General features: G+C 46.5%; 1 long non-coding RNA gene across 1 annotated transcript; it reads right to left on the bottom strand.

Moving 5' to 3' along the window:
* Positions 1-248: 248 nt before the first annotated feature.
* Positions 249-6,867, bottom strand: LOC139186590 (uncharacterized). The gene is made up of 3 exons (XR_011570226.1): positions 4,746-6,867; positions 3,064-3,184; positions 249-1,075 (listed from the first exon to the last, which is right to left on the bottom strand). It is a non-coding gene; the product is annotated as an uncharacterized lncRNA (long non-coding RNA).
* Positions 6,868-7,122: the final 255 nt, after the last annotated feature.

Below are 7,122 nucleotides of genomic sequence, written 5' to 3'. Positions count from 1 at the left end.
AGAGAGTGTGAATTTATGAAACTTTCTGAAAAGGAATTTGACAATTATTTTCAGAGGCCTTAAAAAGGTTCATGTACACCTAAGAGTCTCATGCTTACACCTCCAGCCTAGAACTCACCTCTGAATTCCAGGTGCATATTCAACAATCCCCACCACCACCACCATCTCTACCTGGGTATCAACTGATGTTTCAAGTGCACCACATTCAAAACCAAGGTCCTGATTCCAACTGCCCCTCTGTGCCCCAGAGCTGTTCCTCCATCTCAGGAAGAGATAGCTCTACCTCTCCCACTGCTCAGACCTAAGACCTTGATGTCCCTGACATCTTTCTTTTATAGATAGCAGATCTGGGGATATCAAAACAGATTCAGTTTTCAATCCCTCATCACCACCTCTCTCACGGAGCAAAGGGCTAGCTGCCCAACACACACAGAAACCAATCCTTTGGCACTGGCTTTTGAGAAAAGAAAGTGCTTTATTTGCGAGGTTAATCAGCAAAAAAGATAGAAGGCAAGGTTCTAGAATCTGACTTCTCAACCCAAGATTGGGGTAAAATTTAAGGTGTCAGGAAAATTTCAAACTTGGAAGCTGACTGGCTAGTCTCAAATCTGTCCATACAAGCTATTCTAGTTGCTGGAAGTCAGGTTTTCCTTATTGAAGGATTTCTCACTTTTTAAGGGGTCCTACAGCAACATTTCTATTTTTTGAGTTCCATAGACTGAAGATTCTTGGTTCTGGAGTCATTGGGGAGACATGGATTTCTTTCTTGCACATGCACAGTGCTGTCTCTATAAAATAACTCAAGGCTTGATTAATCCACAACCTATTGATACTTAAGGAGGCTAAGCAGTTTAAGCTGGTCAGTTCTTACACTGATTATTTTACAGTGTTTCATCTCTGCACAAACTCCCTGGTTCAGGCCACCATCGTTCCGTACCTGGACCATTGTGACAGCCTCTTTGTTTGCCCGATCATCTTCCAGATTATCCTCAATATAGCAGCCCGAAGGAACCTTTTGTAGTAGCCTAAGTCAAATCACACCACTCCTCACTCAAAACCTTCCACTGGCTCCCATCTAAGAGAAAAGAAAAGCTCATTAAAGGCCTGTGATTTATAAGAAAAAATGCATACTTGGTCGTTCAGATGACCAAAATATACTTTTCACCTGTATTTGGTCTTTGTTGACAGTTCCTAACTCATAGCTCCCCAAACCCTTGGAATCTCCTAAGTACTGAGAGTGATAAAGGTGTCTGTTTTGTTATGTTAATGAAGTAATTTCTGGAAAGCATGTAAGAATCCTGGACTGGTTGCCCCTGGAGCCAGCCATGTGATCAGTTCCACCTCCTAACCTCCAGGGAGCTCAGAGGGACTGGAGACAGACCAACAGCCATGGCCAGTCATTTAACCGATCTGGCCTATATAAGGAAGCCACCATGAAGAACCAAAAAGACAGGGCTCCAAGAGCCTGTGGGCTGGTGAACACGTGGAGATTTGGGGACAGTGCATGCAGAGAGAGCACAGAAGCTCTGTGGCCATTTCCCCGCACCCTGCCCTGGGCATCTCTTCCATCTGGCTGTTCCTGAGTTGCATCCTTTTATAGCAAACCAGTAGTCCAGTAAGGAAAATGTTTTCTCTGTGTTCTATGAGTTGCTCTAGCAAATGAATCACACCCAAGGGTCGTGGGAACCTCTGATTTATAGCCAGTCAGTCAGAAGCACAAATCACAACCTGGACTTGCAGTTGGTAAGCTGGAGGTGGGAGGGGCAGTCTTATAGGACTGGACCCTTAAGCTGTGGAATCTGATGTGATCTCTGGCTGGATAGTGTGAGGACCTAGTTGAATTCTTGGACACTGCTGGTGTCCAAAAATTGCCTGTTGGAAGTGAGGGGCAACTCTCCCACACATGTTGGAATTGGGTCCAGGAACCCAAAGAAAGCCTGTATACAATCTGGCTACTTTTCTCACCTAAGCCCAAGAGAAGCTACATAATCATAAAACCCAGCATTGCAGAATGCCAGTGCCAGAAGGATTAGATTCTACTTCAGCAAGTCTGGGCTGATGTACAGAAAAATGCTCCCTTAGAAATACCTCTGACAGTTTGGAACCCTTGAAATTCTAATCCAATACTTCTATCTACAAAAGAGCAAACTGAGGCTTAGAAAGTGACTTCCTGGAGATGTGCAGAGTCGACGATACAGTTCTCTCAGGATGTCCTCTTGATCCAGCCCTTCCTGCAATCCCGTCTAGCTCTTTGAGCCTTCGTGACCTGGTATACAATGTTGTCTCTCCCTGAAAGCTCTGTACTAGCAAACCAGAATTCACATTTTAAATATATGATCAGAATAAGTGTTATCTTACTTACATGACAAAATAAAGAATTTCTGTTGTCTGGGCAATCAGAATTGATTTGTTGATTTTTGGCTCCCTACCAACCAAACATCTTCCTAGTTTGAGAGCAATCCCCCAGGGTGTGACCAACAACCTTGCCCAATGCATCTGTCCCCACTCCTCAAGTGGCCAACTGTCGGCTTCCCTCTTTATCCAAAACCCCATCACACATCTATGGATCTCAGCTGACCCACCTGTTAAGGTGTGGGAGAGGGTTTCCTAGAGTGTTTCAGAGCCATGAGGGTGCCTGGGGCCTCTCTCTGAGCTCAGGTGCAAGTCCCTCAAATGCTGCAAAGACCACTATTAAAAACCTAGCAGAAGAAGCCAGCGAACAAAGAGGTGCCTTAATGATATGCTTTGGAAGCAAGTCTTTTTATAACTTCATTCTTCCCTCTCAATGGCCCCAAATGAAGATGAACTCAGAAAGGAACCCTTGGCAACAGCAGAGGAGAAAACAGCTTTCAAGGGCCTTCGCCTTGTGCCCAAGTTCTTGTTTCAAAAGGAGACAGATTTGGTCTCTCTAACACTCAGTGTGTTACCAAATATCTGGATCATAAGAAATAACAGAAACCAACCTTGGGAGAAACTGTGGCCAATCACACAGAAGCTCTAGGTGTCAGCTGCTGTGATAATCAGCGACTCCTTTCCTTTGAGTCTCTCCACCTCTCCCCATACCTTTCAAGTTCCAGTTGAAGGTAGGTAGTACGCAGGACACAGTGAAGAAGGACCATCTGGAGAGGCTGCTGGGCACTAGAAGTCGAGTGTACAAGTTTGTGGATGGTGATGCTGCCAGAACCTGTTGGAAATGGAAATCCAGTGTCTATTCTGATAAGAACAGACCCCTTCCCTTCCATAGCAAATGAGGCCAATTAACCCATCAACTATCAGGTCCCTTCAATGTGGTCATGTTCCTCAGTAAGGGCTTGGACTAGAACAAGCCCTGATGGAACATTGGACACGGAGCAATGGGGGCAGCCCAGGAAGTCTGAGTGTTGGGTGCATGCCTGTTGCCACGGCCACTTGGGCATGAGCCCTTGAGCAATGGGGCTGACCTGGAGAAAAAGGAAGATCAATGGCCATGGGGTGAGTTTTTGCTCACTGGTGAAGGACATGTTGTAGGTACTTCATAAACATTTATTCAATGAATATCTTAACCTGATCATTGAGAGACATAGGGGCTTGGCAGAGCCAAAGATGGGAGGAGCTTAAGTCCTTGAATCATCACATGGAAGAAAGCTGCCCATAGACTGGAAACTGTCTCATTGGACTGTTATGTGAGCAATGTGGGGGGGTTGGGGGGTGGGGGGGGTGGCGGTGGAATGGTATTGTGTTAAGCCCGTGGGATTTGGGGATTTATTTGTTATTAGAGGCCCGATCAGGCATCTTCACCAGACACAAACAGGCACCACTGTCCTCTATGGACAGCTGTCCTCCAGGTGATTCAAGGTCTTAGGCCCCTCCCATCTTTGTCTCTACCAACCTCTCAGACCACAGAACCTTCTTCTAGCCCCTAGAATAACAGAGAGAAGTCCCACCCACTTCTTAAAAGCTACTGCCCGGAACGGACACACACCATTTTCACTCATGTTTTGAGGACTTGTCACATGGCCAAACATAGATGCAGGCTTAACTGGGAAATACAGTCCTTGTCTGCAGCCGCCCCCTAGCAACAATTCACACTATGGGAAAGAAAGCACAAAGGACTGGTAGGTGGAACACTAGCTGTCTCCACCAGGTCCTGATCCTAGACATTCCTCCAGCATTCACTGAGTCTGTGATCTATTCTCCAGCAGGCATCAGGCCGGGGTTTTCTCTGAATATCTCCACCCCTCCCTTCAACTCTTACCAGCACAGCAGCATCACCAGACTGCCCTCGAGCCTTTACTGTAAGATCCTCTTACCTCTCACCAGAGCTGCCCTGGTGACAGGTTCTTGGCTTGAACCCGCATGGCTGGAGCCTTCTCTCTGCCTGACCTCACCTCACTGCCAGCCTCACTTTTGGGGGGCCTCCTACATAGCTCCCTCCTCCTGGCAGCCCAAATGGAAAGCCAAGCAGATGCCTCCTGAAGGAGGGCTCAGGGTCCATCCTGTCTATCTCTAAGCCAAAGACAATGGGTCTTGACACATAGCGCCTCATTGGTTACTTGTCCTCTTGTTTCCCATCTCCCCACACAATCCATCAGGGCAGGAAGTGGAACCGCCCCTCTGCTTCCTGTTCCTGTCTCACTGGGACTCTCCCTGCACTGATGCTGTTGGTTCCCAAGCTGAACCCTTTTACCAGATGAGTGGTCCCAAGCCCCAGATCCTGGGAGAACTGACTGCTAAGGATACTACTATCCCCTTCCCTGGACACTTACCTTCGGCAGGATCTGCATCCCCTAGGAGGTTACTCTCCCCAGCCAACCAGTGACATTAGAGTGGCCCTTGACTGATGGCATGGAGGTACAAATGCCAGCCCCCGAGTCTCCAGGGGAGACCAACTCTGGTGACACAATTCATGCTCAGAGCTCCTTGTGGGATCAGGCTGAAGCTGGCCTCTCTCTCATGTTCCCTTGTGTCTCTGTAAGAGCACTCTGCAATAAATCACTCTCATAAGAAGCCCCATCTCAGGCTCTGATTCTAGGAAGCTGATCTAAGACCCTCCCTTACATCAGATCCGCCTCTTCTTTCTCAAGGTGGCACCTGCTTTCTTCTTTTTCCAGAGCTGTATTGGCAGACAGGATGCAGAAAAACAGAAATCAGCTTGCAGATAGCAAAAAAAAAAAAAAAAAAATGCCTTGGGAAGTGCAATGAAAATATTGCACAAAAGAGACTATAAAGTGTTGAATGCCATGCTGTCCATCAAAACTCTTGCCAGGAACCCTAGCATGGCCCTGGAGCTCTGCCTCTTGGAGGGAGGCCGCCCACCAAACCAGGAGGACTTGTGACGTGGATTCCATGGACACTGTGCATTAAGTTGATCCTTGTCCCTGAGCCACCTCTGGCCTCACATTGCCTTCCCAGGGCAAAACCCACTCCTTTTTACTGTGGTGGCCATTTGGGGGAATTATAAAAGCAAAGGGGTTACGAGAGAGAGAGAGAGAGAGAGAGAGAAACGCAAAAGGAACAGATAAGAATCTAGAGAGAAAGTGTGAGAGCATCATCTTTCAAAGACGTCCAAGCACCCCTTTCTTTGGCCCGTCAGGAAATCCACACCCTGTTTCCTGGCCCCAGGAGATACACCCCTGGCTAGATCCTGGAACCTGCGATCCACAGAAGTGCTTCTGGTGTTCGATGCATCCTAGACATGTAGCTGAAGGTAGCAGGGGAGAATGGTCGTGCCCACAGGCCTCTGGGAGACGGAAGAGAGGGGCGAGGGTGGTGAACGCAGAGGGTTAAGAAACTGGCAGTTTGCACCAACACCCTCCACTCCTTTCAATTTCTGTTCCGAGAATTTAAATGCATTCTGTCACAGTGAGTTATGTCACCCGGAGGAAATGCCCAACTCGGCGACGTTTTTAAAGATTATTTTTTAGATCACCTATCACTATCCATTTGAGGAACGATTGTTCAATCCGAAAAAATAAATTCAAAACTGTCCCCTTCTAAGCAAGATAGAAAAATAACTTTCCCTATTCTTTCCCTTTTTTTTTTTCTTTTTACTTATTTTTTTTAAAAGAAGGCTTATTTCTGAAGGACAGATTTGAAAATCTGTTTTCACCTTGACATTCTGGCTAGATTTGAGCAGCTCAGTAAGCTGAAGATCATGCCTTGTCAGACGGGTAAACAAATGAATGTAGAGCCAGCTTTGTGACCTCAGGCAATTCACTTAACCTCTCTGAGCCTTAATCTCCTCAATTGTTTCACTGAGGTAACAGTGCTGACCATGATCATCAAATGAAATGATGTCCAGACAGTCCTTGAATGTGAGACAGATGTAAGGTGTCTGTTCCACTAGACTGTCAATTCCTAAAGAGCAGGGAGCAGGCTCTGGCCAATTCTGCCCTCCCTGTAGATCTTACATAGGCCCAGCCCACCTAAATTGTTTAATAAATATTGGATGGGTGGACAGTTCAGTGGGTGATGGTTTGGTGGGTGGAGGTTTGCATGTACAAAGAGATGGATGATTGAAGGAGGGGTGGATGGAAGTGATCATATGTTGGGAAATAGCTATTAAAAAAAAAAAAAAAAGATTCCCAAAAGCCCTTATGACAAGTTTCCCAATTTCCATAGTATGAATATTGATACCTTGGCCACCAACATGACAACCCTGAATCCAGAGTTGGAAAGAGAGGTGCAAAACTGGCATTTACAAGTCTGTAGAAGACAGTTCTTGTACCGGAGTGGATGGATGGAAGGAAGAGAAATAAGGGAGGAAGTAATGAAGAAGGCAGGACGGGGGACTCCCTGGTGGTACAGTTGTTATGCAGCTGCCTTGCAGTGCAGGGGATGTAGGTCAGGGAATGAAGATCCCACACGTTTGGGAAAACTAAGCCTGAGTGCCACAACTAGAGAGCCCGCGAGTCACAACAGATCTCACTCCTAAGAGCTGATGCAGCAAATAATATAAATAAAGACTCTTTTTAAAAGAAAGAAAGAAGGTAGGAAGGAAGGGAGAGGGAGAACCACAAATAAATATTTACCATAGAGAAGAAAATAAAAATATTCTGGTACCAGGGAACACAAGGAAAAGCAATGCCTGAGGAGGCAGGAAATCTGCTTTCACCACCAGTCCTCATGGACACTCATCTTCTG

This window comes from Bos indicus, chromosome 13 (genome assembly GCF_029378745.1).
Source record: "Bos indicus isolate NIAB-ARS_2022 breed Sahiwal x Tharparkar chromosome 13, NIAB-ARS_B.indTharparkar_mat_pri_1.0, whole genome shotgun sequence".
In the NCBI taxonomy this organism is placed as follows: Eukaryota; Metazoa; Chordata; class Mammalia; order Artiodactyla; family Bovidae; genus Bos; species Bos indicus.
Note: the sequence above shows the minus strand (reverse complement) of the source record. Positions and strands in the feature narration are given on the sequence as shown.